The sequence below is a fragment of the Psammomys obesus genome, unplaced genomic scaffold (genome assembly GCF_907164565.1).
Source record: "Psammomys obesus unplaced genomic scaffold, mPsaObe1.curated_primary_1811, whole genome shotgun sequence".
NCBI lineage: Eukaryota > Metazoa > Chordata > Mammalia > Rodentia > Muridae > Psammomys > Psammomys obesus.
In genome coordinates, this window is record NW_026596040.1 from 17,601,576 (window position 1) to 17,625,572 (window position 23,997).

The 23,997-nt window shown below is 40.8% G+C and overlaps 1 pseudogene; it reads left to right on the top strand.

Annotated features, from left to right (window-relative positions):
* Positions 1-19,768, top strand: part of LOC129688082 (60S ribosomal protein L6-like) — a 38,267-nt pseudogene extending 18,499 nt beyond the window's left edge.
* Positions 19,769-23,997: the final 4,229 nt, after the last annotated feature.

Here is a 23,997-nt window from a genome sequence, read left to right on the forward strand (position 1 = left end):
TGTGCTAGCACCAGTCAACATGAAGACATTGGCCATCGTGGTTTGTATGCAGAATGGACCACCCCACCCTACCCCAACCCTGCTGCCACAGAATCATCTGCTTGCACATTCAGTTTCCAGCTAGTTCCACTGTTTGGCTGTGGAATCTTCAAGAGGTGAAGGCTAGCTGATGAGGCATTCTAGGACAGGTCTTGAGAAGTTATAATCTAGCTACATTTCCTGTCGCCTCTGCTTCTTGACTATCCATTCAAAATAACCAGTTGCCGTACATCCTGGTTACCGTGGAACCACACATTCCGATTACTATAGAAACCATACATTCTGGCTAGTGTGGGACCATACATCCTGGTTACCATGGGACCACACATTCCGGTTACTATAGAAACCATATGTTCTGGCTAGTGTGGGACCATACATCCTGGTTACTGTGGAACACACATTTTGGTTACCTTCCTCAGCATGACAGACCATATCATCTGACCTGTGACCCAGAATAAATTCCTCCTACCTCAAGTGGCTTCTTGTCCAGTCATAGCAATGAGAAAATAAAATCAACAGCTCAGGTTTTTTGTCCCTTTTGCTCCTGCAGCAGTCCTCCAGTCCCTGTAGGAATACAAAATAAATTAACAAATATGTACCCCATCTTTAGAGGGTCTGTGCCCAGGGATAATAAATTCGGTGTTGAGACCCTGACTTCCTCATACAGGGCCTTTGGGTTCCTTCTCTGAGTTCCATCCTTTCAGAGAGGGCCTGCTACATCGGGGTAGCAAGAAGCTGGGAGCACTATCTCCAGTAAGAGTTCATGGTTTTGTAATTTTGATAATAAACTTTTAAAGACAGCAACAAAAAAAATGGATATGAAGAAAATAAAATCACAGATAAACACCCAGTTCCCACACTCCAGAGGCTGTTGGCAAATGTGAAAACATCAAATCACTCAAAAACTCCCTAAAAAAAAAAATGAATGAAATCATCCATTCAATAAGCTGAGACACAAAAGGCGCTTTGAGCTTCTAAACTTTCCTTTATGTATGGCCTGCTTGCTTCCTATTTTGGAAGTATATTCTTCCTTACTAAATTTCCTCACTTTGCTTGCGATTAAACATTTGTCTGTGAAATTCCTCATCCAGGGACAGAAGGATCAGGAAATCCTAGTGCGTGCCCACAGGGCCTCAGCATCTGCTGATGTCAGTTGAACCAGTCAGGGAGATACATCAGCTGCACACTAAATTCTGTGATGCGGGGATTCCAATCACTTCCTGCTGCGGGGGATCCAGGGCCTCCTTTCCAGTCATTTGATAGAACAGAAAGGATAGCTTCATCGTTCCTCTTTGACAGAGATTATAGCACTCGGTAGCAGGAGTTTTAAGGAGGTAGATCAGCCTCCAGCTGCCTTGAAAAGATTTCTGGGACCACAAATTTCAGCAGAGGTGAAGCAGGAGAGAAAGGCCACAAGTAAGATCTTCAAGGCCTTACCAAAAGCTGAGAATTTAGCTGATAAGAAAAAAATGGGTGGGCAAAGAGGAAGCCTGGAAACCCCCTCGCAGAGGCCAACTAGAACTGGCTGGAGCCACTGGCATGAGTGCAGAGGCACTCCAGAATAAATGAAGGTGACCCATGATTCATGATAAACTGGGCATATCAAAGAGTATGGCTGAGCAAGCCATTATTATGCAAGAATGCAGAAAGCCCATGATACGGGATCTACCTCGCACAACATTATCATTTGAATGTCTAAGCTTTCCCTGATCTGCCCACTTCACCCTTTGAAGTGCACCTTTTAAATATTATTTTATTTTTTATGTATATGTACGTAAATGTGCAAACAGCAGAAAAGGGTGTCATAACCCTTGGAGCCACAGTTACAGGTGGTTGTGTGCTGCCCAATATGGGTGCTGGGAATTGAACCTGGGTCCTCCTGGAAAGCAGCCAGTGCTCTTAGGTGAAAAGCCCTCTTTCCACCCCTAAAACGGCATTCTTTCTTTTTTTTATTGCTTGTATTTTTTCCTTTTTAATTATTATTATTTATTACAATTTATTCACTTTATATTCCAGCTGTGGCCCCTCTATCGTCTCCTTCCAATCCATCCTCCCTCACTCATCTCCTCCCATGCCCTCCCCTAGTCCGCTGTAGGGGAGGACCTCCTCCCCTTCCATCTGACCCTAGCCTATCAGGTCTCATCAGGACTGTCTGCATTGTCTTCCTCTGTGGTCTGGTAAGGCTGTCCCCCACCTCTCTCAGGGGAAGGTGATCAAAGAGCCTGCCACTGAGTTCATGTCAGAGACAGATCCTGTTCCCCTTAGTAGGGAACCCATTTGGAGAGTGAGTCTATGGGCTACAATTGAGCTGGGGTTTTAGGCCCGCTCCAACTGTATTATTTCTTAATAAAATTATTTGACTTTGCTTACTTAAAAAAATATATATCTATCACAAACATACCACATGCTTTAACTTTTTATATTTAAACAAAAAAATTTTAATTGCACAATAGTTTATACCAAAGTATTTTCAATGTCAACTAAAAGAGTGTGTGCATACCAAATGTACCTCTTTATTCAGATGAGTGAATGGAAGAGCCTCAAGCACAGAGGATTATTGATTTTAGAACAATAATTAAAATTTAATGGAGTTAATCAGTTTCACATAGAACTATAAATTTCATCCAAAGACAAGACAAATTGCTGAATAAGAATATCTGATTGCTCATCTGCTCAAATTTTTGAAATTTGGATTTCGTTTTTTGACAGTGTTATTCATCTTTAACTGAGAAAAATACTCATATTCTCTCAAGTGCTGGACACTCACACTCTGAGATGAGGAGGGAAAAACGAATCATTTGGTTCTTTATAGAGGTCAAATTATACATCAAGCCAAGCATGAAGTCCCTCCACCAGATACATTTCATAAAGTTAAATGGCTCTTTCAAGATTATGCTGACAATAGAGTCTTCAGTCTTTGTTATAATATAGTCTATGACCTCACTAATAAGGATAATAATGTATCATCAAAAATGCTGTTAATTGAAAACTGTAAGTCTAATTAACCAGGAACGTGACCAAGCTTAACATATTATTAATAGAATGAAAAGATCACATTACACCAACCGCTGCCACGAAAAGACTACAAGGACAGTCCACCAGCTCAAAGACTCATCAGATCCATTTCAGCAAAAGCTACTGGTGCTATTTTCCTTTCATTAAACTGTAGTCTTCACCGCAAAATGACTTGAAAACTCAAAGAAAAAAGTCAAGCTGAATTTAAAAGATCGGTCATAGGGCAGCTACAAGGGGTCTAATCTATAAAGGATTCCTCAACGTAGTCGAAATGCATCAGAAATATGGTGCCAATTAGCTCATGTTTCCACATGAAACTTTACATAATAAGTAAAATGGAAATTGGTCTCATTCCCAATAAATTAAACAGTTGCCCTCTAATAAAAATACAAACACCCTGTCCTAATACTCACACACACACACACACACACCCCGCGGCCTTTCTTGTGCTGGAGACATGCATGATTGGACCAGGGCCACTACAGTCCCCTGCCTAAAATCTGAAAACAACCAGCTAATGGTCATCCAAAGGCAGCAGTTATGGCCAAGTAAAATGTCAACACCAGAAGAACATATGGTTCCGATATTCTAGGGAGAAAGATGAGTCTGTCACCTGAATTGAAATTCCATGCCTCCCAAGAGGTCAATTGTACAGCAAAACCTTTTTAAACCTAACAAATTTCACTCTAGAAAAAATGGAATGCAGTTTTCCAATGTTAACTGAGTATCAAAATAGCATACTGACAGCGTATGAAAATTTGGCCCCTTCTAGCAACTAGCACTTAAAATGGTAAAATGAATACAGCTGATGTGGGTAAAATGTATACACAAATAATTTCGTTAATGTCAAGAAAACAATATCTCCATGAAATTGAAATGGGAGGTAAGTAATGCTCTCAGAGGGCTTTGGGTACGGCCATGGAGTATTGAGACTAGGGCCTCAGTGATCTCAAAAGATCACTATTTAACCTCCACAAAAGTCAGGGTGGGAAATTAAAGCTGGCAGGCGAATATGAGCTACTTGTTTGAAAATACTTCTTCCTACATGTCCTCAGTAATGGCTGGGGAAGAAATATTCCCACAAGACACAGAACCCAGCCCTGGCCTGTGTAGAGTTTAGAAGCCCTGTTCACATAAACTGAAAGTTAAGCCTTGTGCGGTGTCGCTGAGATGACAAGGGTTTGTACATAACAGTATCTAAGGTGGTCCTCTTCAGTGAGCCATATGTATCTAATTTTGATTCCGTTAAATAAAATTAAATTAGAAAATAAAAGACAACACAAAGAAACCAAAGGACTAATCTAAAACCAATTCAGCTGTCCTTTGTTCTCTAGCATTAATCTTTAAATAAGATTCTAGTTTGTTTAGACATCTGCTTGTGAAATGCATTTTGCTTCAAATACTAAAATAGAAATTTATAGAGAATTGGGATAGAGGGCCTTGCACACAATCAAGACGTGGTTTCCGAATAAGACAGGATTCAAATCTTGTCCTCATTTCATCCCAAGGAAGAAGTAATAGGCTTTTATAACTCAGTGTTAGTTACGTTCTCATGGGAGCCATGTTCACAAGCATGACTATGTACCCTGTCAGACAAAGCACAACTGGAGCCATTGATAGAGAAAAGAATGTCTTTCCTTCTCTGTCCCTTTTTTCTCTGGTATGTGTATAATGTGTGTGTGTGTGTGTGTGTGTGTGTGTGTGCATGTGTGTGTGTACATGTTTGTGTAGGTCTGCACACACATTGACATGTATATGAAAGTTGACATAAAGTATCTTCTCTCTTTACTCTCTATCTGACTTTTTTAGACAATCTCTCACTAAACCTGGAGTTCATTTGGCTATATTGGCTGCTCAGCAAACTCCAAGGATCCTCTTGTCCATGCCTCACCACACATCTGAGGTTAAGAAGGTTGGATTTAGCTATTTACATAGGTGCTGGGATCCAAAACTCAGATCCTCATAAGACTGTGGTAAGTACCTTGCTGATTGAGTCATCTCTCCAGCACCAGAAAAACATTTTTTTATGAACCTCTTAACTCATATTTTTGTTATAACATTTAAAATAAAATACATTTTTATAAAGAGCTCAACTGAGGGGCTGTCAATAGTTAATGCCTGCTAGAGGAAAAACAGCCTGTCTTCTTTAAGGTGTGGCCCCTGATATGTTGACTGTGATCTGGTGGATGGCCCCGCAACCATTTATACACAGGCAGCACAAAGTGGAGTCAGTGGATTATCTGGAGGAGGCAAGTATGAAGTTGGAAGGAGGAGGAGTAACTTGGGTCGGGAGATGAAAGAAGAGTTAGGGGATGGAAGGAGTAAGGGTGAACATGTTCAAAACACATTGTATGTATGTATGTATGAAATTTTCTAAGAATGAAATTATTAGAAAAATACTTAAAGATGGAATTACAAGCTCATAAGTTAAAACCCCAAAAAATCATATGTCAACTTGATATAAGCTGGAGTCACCTGAAAGAAGGAAATCTCAATTGAGAAAAAGGCCTCCATAAGATCCAGGCATTTTCTTAACTAGTGATCAATGGGAAAGGGTCCAGCCCGTTGTACATAGTACCGTCCCTGGGCTGGTAGTCCTAGCTTCTACAACAAAGCAGGCTGAGCAAAAACATAAGAGCAAGCCAGTGAGCAGCACTCCTCCATGGCCTGTATCAGCTACTGCCTCTAGGTTCCTGCCCTGAGTTCATGTCCTGAATTCTTTCAATAATTCTTTCGAACAGTGCTGTGGAAATGTAAGCCAAATAAATTGTTTCATCCCCAAGTTGCTTTTGTATATGATGTTTCATCGCAGCAATAAAAACCTTAACTAAGACAGACTATTTTCATAACTGAAATTTAAGATTTCATAAATGATTCTATGGACATGGTCAAACAGAAAATTGTTAAAGTGAAAGGTAAAACTGAGGAAATCTCAAGCATGTCGTAAGAGAAGGAGGGAAATTTGGGTATATACCCGAAGCACTCTACATTCTACTACAGAGATGTTTTCTTATCCATGTTCATAGCTGCTCGACCTATAGTAGCCAGAAATAGGAAACTACCTACGTGTGTCTGCCAACTGATAAACAGATATGAAAGCATGGTACGTTTACACGATGGAATATTCAGCTGTTAAGAAAAATAAATATTTCAGGTAAATAGATGGATCTAGAAAAAAATCATCCCGAGTAAGGTAACCCAGATCCAAAAAAACACAAACATATTTTTTTTCTTATATGCATATGTTAGATTTCAATTTTTTATTTATATTTGCACGACTGAATAACCACAGAGGTGAGGTACCTAGTAAGGGACCAGTGGGTAAGAAGATCTCCCAAGGAAGGGAAAATAAAACATCATATTATAGAAAGATAAAGGGGAGGACTGGCATAGGGAGAATAAACGGGGAAGAGGATGGGAAACTAGGGTAAAGGAAAGAATATGAGGGGGACAGCTAAGACTAAATGCCTTTTGCAGAACCATATGAAAACCTGCAACTGCAGATGTACATATAGGAAAGGAAGGTAAATGCGATCGCCATATAATGAGAGCGGCAATGCCTCAACTCATCATCTTGTGCCACCAAGTCAAACATCCAGTAAAATGAGTTATATCTTGCTGAGTTGTTGGCCAAAGAGGTACCAGAGACACCACCAAGACCACCAAACATCACAGACTATTGCCAAAGCCCTTGGTTCCTCTCCACATCCTGATGGTCATGCCCTACTGTTGAAGGCATCACACTTACTTATGTCATCAAACACAGAGAACTCAAGCTGGTACCCAACTAGGGCTTCACCCCTATTGACTAGTGTTCATGGTGCAACAAGGTATTCTGCATACTACCAGAGAAGAAAGTTAACGGTCAATATCACCCATCTACAATCCTTGCAACCCCACAACAGCAATGTGCCTGCAAGACATCCTGGTGTAATAGTGGCATAAATGTTACGATAATTACCAACCACTTTTACTGGACTTAAGACCCATTCCATGAAATGGAACCCAAGCATGATATTGCTAAAGTGGCCAAGAACTTGACACTAAATAGGTCATAGGTCTAAAGGAAAACCTACTACTATTCTTCTGTTATAAGAACATAGCAATAAAATGATTCCTAATGACATTGCTATAATAGATCAGTGCATTTCTCAACCCTAATCACAGAAGCTTTTCTTGCAGTAGATGGAGATTTAACACTAAGACCACAAGTGAACAACCTGCAAAGAATATGAGATTTTGGAGCACTCAGTCCAAAGAGAGATGTTCTCTTCATACCCCTCCCCTCAAGGCTCAGAAATTTATATCTTTTTCTCTTTCCTCAGGGAAACAGGAAAGGTTGTGAGCACCAAAGGGGATGCATGATTCAAAGAAAACAGTGTCTCCTCACACAACCGGACTAATCTACATATGAACTCATAGAGACTGTGGCTGCATGCACAAGACCTGCACAGGGCTTTTTTGTTTCTGTTTTTGTTTTATTTTGGGTTTAATTTTGGCTTTTCTGTTTGTTTGTTTGTTTGTTTGGTTGTTTGGTTGGTTGGTTGGTTGGTTGGTTGGTTGGTTGGTTGTTTTGGTTTGGTTTGGTTTGGTTTGGTTTGGTTTGGTTTGGTTTGGTTTGGTTTGGTTTGGTTTGGTTTTGGTTTTGGTTTTTCAAGACAGGGTTCTTGGCTGTCCTGGACTCACTTTGTAGAACAGGCTGGCCTCAAATTCACAGCAGTCTGCCTGCCCCTGCCTCCCAGAGTGCTGAGATTAAAGGTGAGCACCACCATGCCCAGCCAACCTGCACAGGTTTAAACTAGACAGGGTCCCAGCACTGAGAGAGAAAGGAGACATGGTACTACCCCTAAACAAGAAGTTATTTGCAATTGGTTCCCATCGGCAAAAGGCAAATCAGTTTTCCCCAATGGAGTATTACTGAGTCCATCAACTCCCCACCAGGGCACGCCTCACACCCAATAGCTGGCAACACAAAACAAAATTCGTGACTTTAGGCTTGTTGGGTTGTTGTTGTTGTTGTTGTTGTTGTTGTTGTTGTTGTTGTTGGAGGGGCCTGCACTTTTTTATTTTATTTTGTTTATGTTAGGCTTTTCTTTTGTTTTTTTTTTTTGTTTTTTTTTTTTTTTTTTTTTTTTTTTTTTTTTTTTTTTTTTTTTTTTGTTTTTTTTTTTTTTTGTCTTGCTGATTCTTTGTCTATTTTGATTTTCACTTTTGCCTTTTGTGGGAATTTTTTAAGTGAGAGAGAGAAAGAGAACATAAAGTTAAACAGATAAGGAAGTGGGGGGGACCTGAGAGGAATTGAGAATTATACATTGCATGAAAAAATAATAGAGATAAAAAGGTAAACAGAAAAACTAAAGAAGTCCTTATCATCTCTGAAGAAATCATAAAAATATGCAAGGGATGGGGAGAGGGCTTAATGGATAAAGCATTTGCCCCACAAGCATGAGGAACAGAGTTTAGATCTCCAACACCCAGGTAAATCATATGCAGTACCTTACATCCATAATCCCAGCACACCTACAGTGAGATAGGTATCAGCGACAAAAGAATCCCCAAAAGTGTATAAGGCCAGGCAGCCTGGCATATACTATGATGAACAAGACTTTGTCTCTAACAAAGTAGAAGGTGATAATTGACACAGAGGTTATTTACTGGTGTCTACACAGGCACCATGGTACATCCATGTCCGCATGCACACACAACAAGAAGCTCATTACACTTGGTATACACCCAAGGGACTCTGAATCCTATTAAAGAGACACTTATTCAGCTATACTTATTGCCACTTTATTCACAATAACTAGGCAATGGAAACAACCTAATTGTTTGCCAACTGATGAGTGGATAATGAAAATGTGGTACATACAACGGAATTCTATTCAGCTGTAAATAAAAAAATGAATTCATGAAATTTGTATATAAATGGATGGAACTAGAAAATGTTATACTGAGGTAACTCAGCCCCGGAAAAACAAGCACATGTTCTCTTATTTGGGGATACTAAGCTCACATCTTTAGATTTGAGACTATAACCTGAAGTAACTGGAACAGCCAGGAAAGTGAGAGGAAAACATTGTGGAGGGTATAGAAAGACACAGTTGCTATGCAGGGTAGAGGAAAGAATGGAGGAACTCTAACTGGGGAAGTGATTTTAACTGGGGTGTGGGGAAGGGGTACAATAGAGAGAGAGAGGGAGGAGGAAAGATTAAAAAAAAAACATTAGGGATGTTTGTAAAAGCCAAAAAAACTTACTTTAAAAATATATATATATAATACAAATAAAAGCATTTTATATGTATATATAGTTTAAATAGAGTTATGCTAAATGGGGTAATAATGTACCCCCACCAAAAGTCATGTACAAAATCTCATTAACAGTCATGGGAAATCACCCTTTGAGTTTATTGGTCAAGGGAATCCAAGAGATCTCCAAAACAATACAGGCTATTGCTACTGCCCTTGGCTGCCTCCCAAAACTTGAAGGCAAAAGCCTGTTCTGAAGATACCACATTCTTGGGACTCGGGACTTGGAAGAAACCAGCTAGAACTGACCCAGAAGCTTCCCTGAGGACTGGCTTGCATAATACCCAAAGGTGATATACAAGCTGCCAAGGGAGAAAAGCAATCAATAATCCTTCCCAGCTGTAAAGCCTGTAAACCACAGCAATGAGCCACCTGGAAAGCTCTCTCCAGTGGTGCAAAAGCAGCACTTTGAATGTATCAACAACCACCTACTGACTAATAGGACTTAGGGCCCAAGAAGTAGGAGGAAATTCATGTCTGGTACCAGAAACCTAGCCAATCACCTAAGCCTGAAGAAAGGCCATAGACCCTAAAGAACCTACTACTGCAGCTCTCAACCCTCATCAAAGGAGCCTCTTTTTGTAGCACAAGAGGACTAATACAGAAATCCACAACTGGTCAAAATTCAGAGACTAAGTGACCATGAGTTGACCAGTCCTAATCCATACACCTACAGCATAGACCCCTACACATAAAGCTCAGAGAACATCCCAGAAGAAGGATGCAAAGATTGTCAGATCCAAGGGACTAGGATTCCTATGGCCACAATACCTTCTAGCTATGACAGGGAAGATATACCCACGAAATCTAAACAATATGGCTGCTTAAACAAGACCCACACCATGACAATACCAGATGACATGGCAATGTGAATGGGGCAACTTTCATACAGTGCAATCCCTGGGGGGGAAAGCAGCATGAAATCAATGGCTGCAGAGAGATGGAAAACCAGTTTTTCCAAGAATGAGCCCAAGTATTATTGGATCCCAGGTGGTCATTCCTAAACATATGTACAGGCGACTAACACTACATGAACTCAGAGGATTATAGGTAGACGACAGGTGGGTAAGAAGAAGATAGATAAACACGTGAATTCTACATACATACATATGTGTACACACACATCTGTAGCTAAAAATAAAGAAGAAAATTCATGAATTTAAGAGGGAGTGGGGTAGAAATGTGGGAGGAGTAGAAGAAGGGCAGAGAGGAGTAGAACGGATATGAAACAGTACTTATGTATAAAGTCTCAAAAAATATGATCTAAATAAAAAAGATAATTGCAGAGAGCAACGTAAAATTAAGAAATGAGTGAGGCCTAAGGTTGAAATTCTGCCTGAGTACCAGGAAAAATCAATTTCTTTTAAAAAGCTCACACTTAAGCACTTTGTTAATAAAGCAAAATGGTTCAACCCTCCCAATTAATTCGAATGTTCCAGCACAGGGCCACACTGGTGAAAATGCTTCTTTTGAGTCACAGCTCTTACTCAACTGCCACTACATAAGACCCGCAACTTGGGAGAGAGAGGAGGAGCTAGAACACTCCCCTGATTTTAAAAAAAAAAAAAAAATGCCTACATGCTTTCAGTGAGAAAAGATCTTATAAAGAGAAAAACCATCGGCTTGACCGCTTACATCCTAGAATATCAACCACAGAGGAAAAAAATCAGTAGCAGAAGTTAATGGAGTATTTCCATACTTGTACAAGGAAATAACTGTGAAGCAGCTGACATTATAAAGTGAAGACAAAATAACACATTTCAGATTCAGAAGGGCTCAAAAGAATTTTTTTTTTACTGGCTACAGACCTTCATTAGTGGTGCTATTGCCAGCAAAGAGAAGAAACCTAAAAGTAGAAATGGAAATCAACTGACCAAGAAATTGATAAACTATATCCGGAAGTTAACTGTATTGACTCTTAAAATAACATAAGTTTGTGTTCGGGCTTCAATTTTACCCAATAATCCTATGCAGTGCTGGCATCTAGTGGCCTGTAGAGACGATGAGCCTGCATGCTGTCCAGGGGCTGGGGCTAAATAATTGTAGTTTAAAAGAGAGCACACTTGTATTGAGCTAATTACAATTTGATGTAAAGAATCATAAAAGACGTGAAAAGGGAAAACCATCATTGAAAAGAAAAACTGACATGAAATCCAAAAGAAAGTGGAAAGAAAAAACAGCCACTTTGGACAATGCACGTGGGTGTCTTCTGCTTGTACGCAGGATGCCATCTGGTTATGCGTGATTTCACAGTTTGATCGAAAGGCAGTTCTGGATAAGTTAGAATGTTATATTTAGTTGCTATATCAAGTCTTTTATTTTGAGTATACGGAAAAGTTTTTTCGACTTTCAGTGGAACATAATTTGTTGATCTTCACAGTAACGAGTACGAGGCTCTTTTAGCGACATTCCTGCGAACAGTATGCTCCTGTTTCTCTCGCTTGTCTTCATGCCTTTAAACATCCCCTCTACGGCACTTCACCTGTCAGTGGACACCAGGGCCTTGTGGGAGTCTGACAAGTTCTCAACAACTGCCCTACATTCCCAGCCCCAAACCTTTTCCTGTCTAATATCACGAGTCCAGACTGGATCCCTTCTAAAGCTTCCTTTAGAAAGTGATGTGTAACTCACCTGTATGTTAGATTGCAGTTATTGAAAAATCCGACTTACAAAGCCCAAAGATTCCTCATAAGATGCCAAGTTTTAGGGCTAAGGATGTAGCTCAGTTGAAGTGCTTGCCCAGCGTTCACCAATCCTTGGGTTCGGTTCCCAGAACTATGTAAAACTGAGAATGGAACATACCTGCAATCAGGAGGCAGGGGCAGGAGGACCAGAAGCCCAGAGTCAGCCTTGACTGTGCAGTGAGTATGAGAACAACATGGAGTCTATGAGACAAAGAGAGGAAGAGGGGTTAGAGGGAAGATGAAAAGGAAAGGGGAGGGAGTGAAATAATATACCAAGTTTCTGTGGCAAGCATCATTGTTCTACAACAAAGGATTTAAAACCTCTCCTGTTTTATCATCCTTCACACTGTCTTTGCACCCTAGCCCACTTTTAGCTCCTAAAGCTCTCAATGTCTAGCTGTATCTCAAACACACTGCAGCAAGTTCTAATACAATTCCCACGTGCACACTGCCAAGCAGAATGCAAAGCTCTTCCCAGCCATGAATGCATTCGTGACTCTTCCTTGGATGGATTCTTCTCTTCAATGAAACAAATTTAAATATAGGAAGAATGAAATAGGTTCAGGAAGTTAAGGGGGTGTGTTAAATATTTTGAGGGTTGTCTTAGAGTTTCTATTGCTATGATGACTCACCAAGTTGAGGAGGAAAGGATTTATTCAGCTTACACTTCCATATCACTGTTCATCTTCAAAGAAGTCAGAACAGGAACTCAGACAAGGTAAGATCCTGGAGACAGGAGCCGATGCAGAAGCCATGAAGTAGTGTTGCTTACTGGACTGCTTCCCATGGCTTGCCTTGCTCAGGCCTGCTTTCTTAAAGAACCCAAGACCACCAGCCCAGGGATGGTACCACCCACAAGGAGCTGGGCCCTCCACATCAATCACTAATTAAGAAAATGCCTTACAGCTGGATCTTACGGAGGTTTTCTCTCAATTGGGGTTCCCTCCTCTCAGACAAGTCGAGGTTGTGTGTAGTGTTCAATGGCATGATCATACATGTCCTACAAAATAGAGAATGTATTTTTTTAATGCAGAAACATCTTCCAATTTCTTATGCAAAGCAATGTCAGTTGAGGAGCTAGGAGGAGTTTTCCTGCCCCTTGGAGAAAAAGGCTTCAGGTAGACTTCTGAATAAGCTCTTCTGCACAAATTGTATCTGTGCTTTGTTCTCACTGAAAATGAGAAAAGAAAAAAACAAATAAACAAAACAAAACAAAAAACAAAAAACAAAAAACAAAACAAAAAAAAAAAAACGAAAACCTTCCGCTTGCAGAAACACAGTGGAATTTAGAGTCTACGACTTCACTCACGGGCAGTTCCAGCAGTAATGTTTGTATGGCTGCAGGAAGTCACAGAGATTTTGCTTATAATATAAATTTAGTTCATAAACTTTAATAGTTATACTTCTAGGGGCAGAGAAAAGTCTGTTTTCAATAGAACTAGACCAGGAAAAAAAAATAACCTGCTCTTGCAAGGATTGCCTACTTGCACTTTCAAAACACAGGCCTCAGAGTTTTGAAACTGGAGACGATCGATGTACTTGGTTCACAACACCCCATATTGCCAGAAAAACAATCAGAAAGGTTTCCCAGGTTCCTATGGCTGAGCAAAACAGAACCCACACCACACAAAAGTGCTTTCCATTTTTGTTTCATCACAAGCAACAGGAGTCTAGCTTTTCTCGTTGTCTGAGCAGATATTACCAGAACTTGAAATCAACTGAAAAACTTGCTGTTTTTCACATATTTAAGAAAATAAAGATGAGAAGTCTGGGCTCTGTAGGTATTTATCCTCATGGTTTGGGGAGGTGTGCCAGGTATGAGGCAGATGTCACCTACAGGGATCAAGCCTTACTTTTTCATGGGAATGTGGCATGGGCCAAAGGATTCTCCTTCTGTACTGTTCCACTTACTGAGCATAGGAATAGTTTCTCACAAAGAAAACATCAAATACACCACACTATTGTAGCATTTTTCTCACAGAAAAATAAAAATCATTCGAAACAACTTTAAAAAGCCCAAGTAAAGATTTCCAAAACAATGTTTATTTAGACCTTGTTTTATGAAACATAACACCTGTAATAAGATAACAGTCTCCAAAAAAATGTATCAAGGGGGAATCATTGCATTTACAATTTAAATGAAATGAGTTCTGTTTTCAGCATCACTTCAGCTTCATCATGATCGTATTCCAAGCCTTATTCAACTTGACTCTGTCAGGGACCACTAGCCTTCTCCTTTGATTCAGTACAACTGTTCTTTTCAGAGTCCATCAAACATGGTGCTACCTTAATAGCCAGCACCAAAAATACCATAAGCAGAGAGCTGTCCTTCCTCGCTGCCACCAGCGCTGAAGTCTCTTTGTCTCTGGTGCTCTCATGGAGCTATTAAACGTGATAAGAATCAGTTATCAGCAATTCAGTTCTGTTAGATGATAATGCAGCAGCTTCACCACAGATGTTTATGAGACCAATTTACAGTATTTCAGGAACTTGCAATCGAGGTATCATCTGGAGCTACAGTGGTCTGATGGCCTAGCTGGAGAAGCTGAAGGACCTGCATCCAGGATGGCGCCTCTGTGTGCTAAGCACAATTGTACTAGCTTGCCCTGGGACTGAACCCAGAAACTTGTGGGAATTGGGGAGCTCTCTACCAATGACCTATAGTTCCTGCTCCTGATTCTGCCTTACTGTTTTATTTTGGTCTGGAAGTTGGTTGGTTTGTTTGTTTTCTTTAGACCTTGAACTTGCAATCCTGCCTTAGTCATCCAAGTGCTAGGATTACAGGATTCTGCCACAATGCCCTGGTGCTGAGTCTTGATGACAGGCTCCATTGCTCTCCAGGGCTGGCTGAACACCCTTAAAATGAGGCACCATCACTTACCTAAACATAGTAAAGGCAATATACAGCAAGCCTATAGCCAACATAAAACTAAACGGAGAGAAACTGAAATCAATCCCACTGAAACCAGGGACAAGGCGAGGCTGCCCACTCTCTCCATAGCTCTTCAACATAGTTCTTGAAGTCCTAGCTAGAGCAATAAAACAAATAAAGGAGATCAAGGGGATACAAACCAGAAAGGAAGAAGTCAAAGTATCACTATTTGCAGATGATATGATAGTATACATGAGTGACCCCAAAAATTCTACCAGGGAACTCCTATAGCTGATAAACACCTTCAGCAAAGTGGCTGGATACAAAATTAACTCAAAAATCAAACTACCAACACAATTCTTTACAGACCTTGAAAGAAAAATTCTCACCTTTACATGGAATAACAAGAAACCCCGAATCAATAAAACAATCCTCTACAATAAAAGAGCTTCTGGAGGTATCTCCATCCCTGATCTCAAGCTGTCCTATAGAGCAACAGTAATAAAAAGTACATGGTACTGGCAGAGAAACAGAATGGTGGATCAATGGACCTGAATAAAAGACCCAGAAATAAACCCACACACTTATGGACACCTGATATTTTACAAAGATGCCAAAACCATACAATGGAAAAAAAATGGCATCTTCAACAATGGTGCTGGTCTAACTGGATATCTACATGTAGAAAAATGCAAATAGATCCATATTTATCACCCTGCACAAAACTAAAGTTCAAGTGGATCAAAGACCTCAACATAAAACCAGACATATTAAATTGGTTAGAAGAAAAAGTGGTGAAGAGCCTTGAGCTCATTGGCAGAGGAGACAAATTCCTGAACAGAACACCCACAGCACAGGCTCTAAAATCAACAATCAATAAATGGGACCTCATGAAACTGAAAAGTTTCTTTAAAGCAAAGGACACTGTTGTCAGAACAAAACGACAGCCTACAAATTGTGAAAGGACCTTTACCAACCCTATATCTGACAGAGGGCTAATATACAGAATATATAAAGAACTCAAGAAGTTAAAAAGCAACAAATCAAGTAATACAATTTAAAAATGGGATACAGAGCTAAACAGAGATTTCTCAATAAAGGACTATAGAATGGCAAAGAAACACTTAAAGAAATGTTCAACATCCTTAGTCATCACGGAAATGCAAATCAAAAACGGCCCTGAGATTTCACCTTACACCCATCAGAATGGCTAAAATCAAAAACTCAAGTGACAACACATGCTGGAGAGGATATGGAGAATTGGGAACTCTCCTCCATTGCTGGTGGGAATGCAAACTTGAACAACCACTATGGAAATCAATTTGGTGCTTTCCTAGACAATTAGGAATAATGCTACCTCAATATCCAGCTATACCACTCCTAGGCATATATCCAAAATATGCTCAAGTACACAAGGACATTTGCTCAACCATGTTCATAGCAGCTTTATTTGTAATAGCCAGAATCTGGAAACAACCCAGATGTCCCTCAATTGAGGAATGGATACAGAAATTGTAGTACATTTACACAATGGAATACTACTCAGCAATTAAAAACAAGGAAATCATTAAATTTGCAGGCAATTGGTGAGAACTAGAAAAGATCATCCTAAGAGAGCTATCCCAGAAGCAGAAAGACACACATGGTATATACTCACTTATAAGTGGATATTAGACATATAATATAGGATAATCATACTAAAATCTGTATACCTAAAGAAGCTAAACAAGAAGGAGGAGCCTGGGTAAGATGCTTAATCTTCATTCAGAAAGGCAAATGGGATAGATATCAGAAGAAGATGAAAACAATGAACAAGACAGAAGCCTACCACAGAGGGCCTCTGAAAGACTCTACCTAGCAGGGTACCAAAGCAGATGCTGAGACTCATAGCCAAACTTTGGGCAGAGATGAAGGGAATCTTATGAAAGAAGAGGGAGATAGAAAGACCTGGAAGGGTCTGGAGCTCCACAAGGAGAACAACAGAACCAATAAATCTGGGCCTAGGGGCCTTTTCTAAGATAGACACTCCAATCAAGGACCATCCATGGAGGTAACCTAGACCCCCTGCACAGCAGTAGCCTGTGGCAGCTCAGTCTCCAAATGGGCTTCCTAGTAAGGGGAGCAGGAGCTGTCTCTGACATGAACTCAATGGCTGGCTCTTTGATCACTTCCCCCTAAGGGGGAGCAGCCTGACCAGGCCACAGAGGAAGACAATGCAGCCAGTCTTAATGAGGCCTGATAGGCTATGGTCAGATGGAAGGGGAGGAGGACCTCCCCTATCAGTGGACTGGGGAAGGGGCATGGGAGGAAATGAGGGAGGGAGAGAGGGTGGGACTGAGAGGGGGTGAGGGTGGGGCTACAGCTGGGATACAAAGTGAATAAATTGTAATAAATAAAGAATTATGTTAAAAAGTAAAATGCCAAGATAATACAAAAAAAAAAAAAATGAGGCACCATCAAATGTGACCCAAGAGACCAAGACTGAAGCCACAGGTTCATGGCTTTTATTGTATTATCCAGAAGTCACATGCTTCTATTTCTACCACATTCTGTTCTTTGGAAGCAAGTCACTAAACTTGGCCCACACTCGGGAAAAGTCAGGCTCCACCTTCTGAAAAGACAAATGCCAAAGCATTTGTGGACATATTTCTAAATCACCCCAGGAGAAGGATTAAATATAACTTCATGAAGAGATGATTAATTGAAGTATAGCAATTGTCTCCAAAGACTTTTATGGCATACTACCCCCAAGAAGTAACAGGGCATAGCCTCTTCACCTTTGCCCCCTCCAGAGAGAAAATGTCTAATACATCTAAGACAACAGTGGTTCAAGACCAGCCTGATCTAGAGAACAAGTTCCAGGCCAGGCATGCCTACATAGTAAGACCCTATCTCAAACAAAGATAACAGGGCTGTTGACTACCTAATCTTACAACAAGCCTCTTCTCTCACTGACATACATGCTGCATCCTCAGCCTCCTGACTGAAGGTCACCCCCAAGAGCCTGCTACCTTGCCACCTCTTCATTTATCCAGCCAAAGTACCACCACTAACCCATCACTGATGTTTTCACACACTGCCCAGAGAATTTAAGCAAGACGGAAAGTGTCTCATAGCTAGTTAGATGTTAACAGCCTTGAACGTCATTAAGGACAAACTCCTCCCCTTCATTGGCAGCACCTTTTAGGGCCAGGACTGATTCTGCTGAGCTCTGAAGAACAGACAGGGAACTACTGGGAGAGGGGGGAATCAGTGGGAGGCAAAAGGGAACAAGAGAGCATAATGGAGGTTAATCTGATCAAAATGTATTATATACATGTTTGAAAAGCTCACTAATTAATCCCATTATATAATGATATGTATTGATTTTAAGAAAAAGAAAGTAACAGGATCTGAGTTGGTCTCTTGAAAGAAACACAACATTCTGACCAGCCTAAGGTCCCAAGATTAGTAGTACTGGTATCAGTCTGGAGGCTTTCTGGTCAAGAAAACAGGAATACTACCTTCTGTTAAAAACTGGGTGTGGTGGCACACTCCTCTAATCCCAGCAGACGTCAAGGTAGAGTGGTCTCTATAAGGAGAAAGCAGCCTGATTTACATAGTGACTTTTAGGCCCACCAGGAACACAGAGTGAGCCACTGTCTCAAAAGAAAGTTGTATTAGGAGAAGAGGAATTAATTCAACTAGTGTTACATTAACTGACTGGCCTGGCAAGTTGTGCCCGCTGGGGCAGTAGGGTAAGCCTGTTATGTAGTTACCCAATCACTCTTTGACTGGAATAAGGCCTACATTACAGAAAGGAACTCGCACTTGGCGCTGTAAACCTAACCCAAAGCCAATGGATGGAGAGTTTACGTGTCTTAATGGAGAAGCTACTGCTGTTGTTCTGCTAAATGTATGTGATGTTCCCCTCAAATTACACAGGGTGGAACATTATGAAGTACGGTCTTCGGTGTGCAACACGGACGTAGCACTTCTGAACTCACAGTTCTAATTATCGTCATAAGAATGGTCTTGCAAGATGGCAGGCTGAAAAAGCCAAGACACCTGACACAAAGGAAAAGAAGCCTGCAGCCAAGAAGGCCGGTGGTGACGCTGCTGCCCCTGGAATCCCAGCCACTGGTGCAGAAAGAAGGGGAGACGCTAAGGCTAAAAAAGGGGAAGTCCCATTGCAGCCGAAACCCTGTCCTGTTTCGAGGAATTGGCAGGATTCCCGGTCTGCTACATATTCCCGCAAGGCCTTGTATGAAAGGAAATGTTCAGCCGCAAAATCTAAGGTTGAAAAGAAGAAAGAAAAAGGAGATGGTCCTTGCTATTGCCACAAAACCAGTCGGTGGTAACAAGAATGAAGGTACTCGGATGGAGAAGCTTTGCCTGGGTAGTATCCTACTGAAGACCAGCTTCGGAAGCCGCTGAGCCACCACAGAAAGCCCTTCAGGCAGCACGTGAGAAAGCTGCGTGCCAGCATCCCTCCTGGGACCGTCCTGATCATCCTAACCAGGCGCCACAGGAGCAAGAGGTTTTCCTGAAGCAGCTGGGCCGTGGCTTGCTACTTGTGACCCAACCTCTTGCCCGCAACAGAGTTCCTCTGTGCAGAACACACCAGAAGTTTGTCGTCACCACCTCTACAGGAGTTGATATCAGAAAGGTTAAAAAACCCCAACACCTGACCGATGCTTACTTCAAGAAAAACAAGCTGGGCAAGCCCCAGGCATCAGGAGGGTGAGATCTTTGACACAGAGAAGGAGAAATACGAGATTTCCAGAGCAGCACGAGGCTGATCAGAAGACTGTGTGCGGACTCACAGATTTTGCCAAAGATCAAAACTATTCTTCAGCTGCAGGGCCCGTGACCTCAGTTCTCCCTGAAAAAAAAAAAACAAAAAAAACAAAACGGGGTGTATCTTCACAAACTGGTTTTCTAAATTGCTAACAACCGAATTAAACAGCTTCACACATTAAAAAAAAAAAAAAAAAAAAAAAACAATGGCCCTATCATAGAGTGGGAATAGAGCTCCAGAGCCTCACTCTCTCATTTCCCCCAAAGATTTCTAGGTAGTTCACGGTTGCGGACGGAGAAAGAAACATTTTCTTCAGTGGTGCAGACAGTAGGAAGATACCGACGCCCCTATAAATAATTTTTCATACAGGCTCCTATGAGCAACCCTAATGAAACAAATTAGGTCAAAAACACTACACAAAGGAAGTAGGAGGAAGTCTAGCCAGGAAGTGAAAGATAGCCATGAGAGTTGGAAAGGACAAGAAAGAGTAACTGGAGTTAACATGATCAAAATATCTTACATGCACGTAAAAATAGCATAATGAAACCCACTGGTATGTGTAATTGATATATGCTAAATAAAGACATTAAGAGAAAGCTCATCCAAATAGGCCTGCCAATCACCTGGGCAGGAGAATGTCCTTGGGGGAAACTGCCAGTTCTAGAAATGTTAGAAATAATATAAACAAGGTCTAAAATGTAGCATACTATTTTTTTCTGCTGCTGTGAAAAGACACTCTGAAAAAAAACAGTTTAAGAACAATGGGGCTTTTTTTGGCTCACAATTCAAGATTGTTATTCAGTCCTAGCCCAAGATGATATCGTAGCAGCAGGAGCTTGAAGTAGCTGGACATGGTCAGCCCAGTCAGGAAGCCTAGAGAGGTGAATGTGCATGCTGAGATAGCCTCCTCCTTTTTCTGCAAGCCCAGACCCCAAGCCAAGGAATGGCACTGCCCTTCTTTAGGGTGGGTCTTCGTATGTCAATTAACCAATCAAGATAACCCCTCATAGGAATCTCCAGACTTTACCATCATCTATAATGTCTCACAGGAAAGCCTGGAGGCTTGTCTTTGGTGATTCTGGGTCCTTCCTGTCAGCCTGCCAATATCAAGCATCACATGTATGCTGGCACAAAGCTCCATTGTTCACGCTAGCCGCTTGGGGGTGTCCCTCCTTCTTATAGTAAACTCTGTGTATCGTTTCTACTGCTTTCTGTGTGTCTCATCTGTATTCCTTGGCTGGTGATCAAAAGGACCGGGGAGCTGACAAACGGATTTCAAGTCAACAATAAGAGGAAACCGCATCACTGGGTGAGTCGATGTCTGCTCAGGTAAGAAACTCCTATTCCCTCGCTCTAAGTCCACTGCATACCATAAAGCCTGTTATAAAAGACACAGACATGTTAGTTCTAAGATGGAGGTTTGAGTTTGGGTTGAATGGGTCTTTCCTCGGATTCCAAATAGTTTTACACCCAGGAAAGTGACTATCCGGGGGATCATAATCCTTTTGTTCTGTCACCAATACTAAAGTCCTAAGCTCAGTAAAAGAAAAGGCACAGAAAACAGCTTCCCTGCTTCTAATTAAAACATTATCTCTATAATAGGTGAACACAAAGCGTCCAAATGGCCTTACCATTTAAAATCCCTTTATCAACAGTTTGACAGAGAGCAAGGAAATTTACACACCCCTGAGGCAAGACAGTGAAAATCTATTACTGTCCTGTGTGCACAGCTGCAAATCGCTGCTGGTCATGTTTTCAGCACAGATTCAGGGAGTATGTCTGAAATGGGCCACATTCGTTGCTGAATATTAAGAGGATATGTCCAGAATTAAAACACTCCTCAGTCTGATGTTAACAATACTTATGACCTGTTCTGTTATTAATGCCAATGTTACACAAGCTCAGAAAGAAAGAAAAAAATGCAAGTTCTCCCTCATATGTGATCCAGCCAATAATGCAGATGTGTGTGTAGGTAAAGTCTAACATGAACAGAGAACAAGAAAAGCTAAATATGAGAGCTTGAGGAAGACAGAATGCAGTTAAAGGGCATGAATTACGACAGAGGATGTAGAATTAAGCGTTTTTCTAGTTCTAATTCTGTCATGGATTTTTCATTTTTGTTGGCTGAAAAGTATAATAAAATATATTCAATAATGAAAATCTACAAACCAATGCAGAGCTTTCATTCCAAATGGTAATTTTGATGATATAAATGTTCACTGGGATGTATAAATTTGGGGTCTGGTTAATTTTGGTAGATGGTTTTTGCAAGTTTTTTTTAATTTTTACAAAATAATTTATTGAACAAAAACTCCCAAACTGCATCAATTTCTCTGGGTTCAATTTGCCACTTTCCCAACATCCCATGACAGCTGGCCAAGGCAAACACTGGTCTCTTTCTTTCAATTCTAACTTCCAATGTTAATTCTCAGGTCACACAATCCGTATCACACAGTAAATATGCCTTAGTGTGTGTGTCTGTATGTGTAGTTTACAAAATGGCTACAATGAGTTGAAGAGGCAAGAGCTGGTTAAAGGCAAGCAGACAGCTGCTAAGGGTGCAGAGTGAATCTCCATGGGAACTGTCTCACAGATCCTGTGAGACGTCTGCTGGAGGCTCTGTGTCAGAGTCCAACAGAGACTTAGGGTTGAGTTGAGCTGCTGAAGTCAGGGAAGACAGGAAGAAGAACAGGTCCGTACAAACAACATGAGGAGTGGCAATCTGAACAGTCTCCATCAAAGTCAATCTGAAGCCCCTAGCATAGTCAGTAGCTTGCTGCATGTTGTCCCTTAATACACTCTCAAGGTTGATGAAAGACAGGTTAGTAGGGACTCACCATCACAGTAGTGGGTGTCCTGCTCCTTATGGGGTCCAGGTGAGGACCTCTGTATTTGCACTCAAATGAGAAGCAAGTTATGCTTAAAGATGAAGTCTCCTGATGAAAACTTGTGTCAAGCCTTTTAGTGTTTTGTTTTTGTTTTTAATCATTGGTTGATTTGTTCTTTTTGGCTATCATGTAGCCCAGGCCTTTAACTTGCTATGTTACCGAGCATCGTCTGGACTTCTCATCCTCTCTGCCTTCACCTCCTAAGTACTGAGATATAGACATATGCCACCAAAACAAATTTTATGTGGGGCTAGGGACTGAACCCAGGGCTTTTTGCATGCTAGAAAAGCACCCTACCAAGTGAGAGACAGCGCCAGCCCCAAACAATGCTGATACGTTTTTATTTTTTAAGAAGAAACAAAAATAGATGAAGAACAAAGCAAATCCCAAATTAATTATTGAATTAATGGGCTTTGTCCAAAACCAATGCCAAGTTCACATCAGACATAAGAAACCTAAACACCAGACAATTGAAATGTAATTAGCTGTCAAAGCCTTTGAAAGCCATGGGTACCAAACAGCAGCCAGCAAGGCTTTGAGAATCGCAGGTTCAGACAGAATACAAACACCCACTCCTCCGATGGGAAGCAACACAAGGAAATGATGGCTTTGTTCTTATTCGATCACAGACAAGGTACACATTCAAAACTACCTCCAGTCCTAGGCTTCAAACATATGCAAACCTAGGCTGGGGATTAAGACAGAGCTGAAGAAAAAAAAATACATTGTATAGCATTTCAGAGCAGTAAAATTAAATTTTGAATCTATTGTTCAACAGGATAAGTTCAGTCAATTTTAATATGATGTATCAAAATATGTAGATTTCAAATATCTTGACTCAAAAGTGATAGGTCAATGAGGTGATCATGTGATAATGAGCTTGCTTTAATGATACCTAGTGAATGCTAGACAGTTAGAAATTAGCAGTCTTGAAGGTCATTATAAATGGATCCCTCTCACATTATCAGCTTTTGGGCCCCCACCTCCAGCCCCGTATCACTAGCAGAACACTAATTTTAAGGGAAAAGTATCACAGTTGCCTCTCCTTAAAATGGAAAATAACCCCAATAACCCCATCATAGAAAGCATCACAATCAGCCCCCTCTGTAGAGGCTAAAAAAAGAAAAAAAAAAAAAGAACAAATAAACCATGCCGTCTGTCTTGGGCTATTTGTGTTCATTGCTTCCTATATTAGACACACTGACACACTGGTAGCCAGAAGAAACTCTAAATGTCTAATATGCATAGCATAATTATCACTTTTATTTTACTAAATATAATTTTCCTAATACACATTACCATTTTATCTGGCCATTTAGCTACTGGTAATGATTCTTTCTGAATCAAGCACACAACCTGAAGATTTTCTATCTCGTGTTCCTTTGGACCCTTGCAAAAACAATATAGAACGCC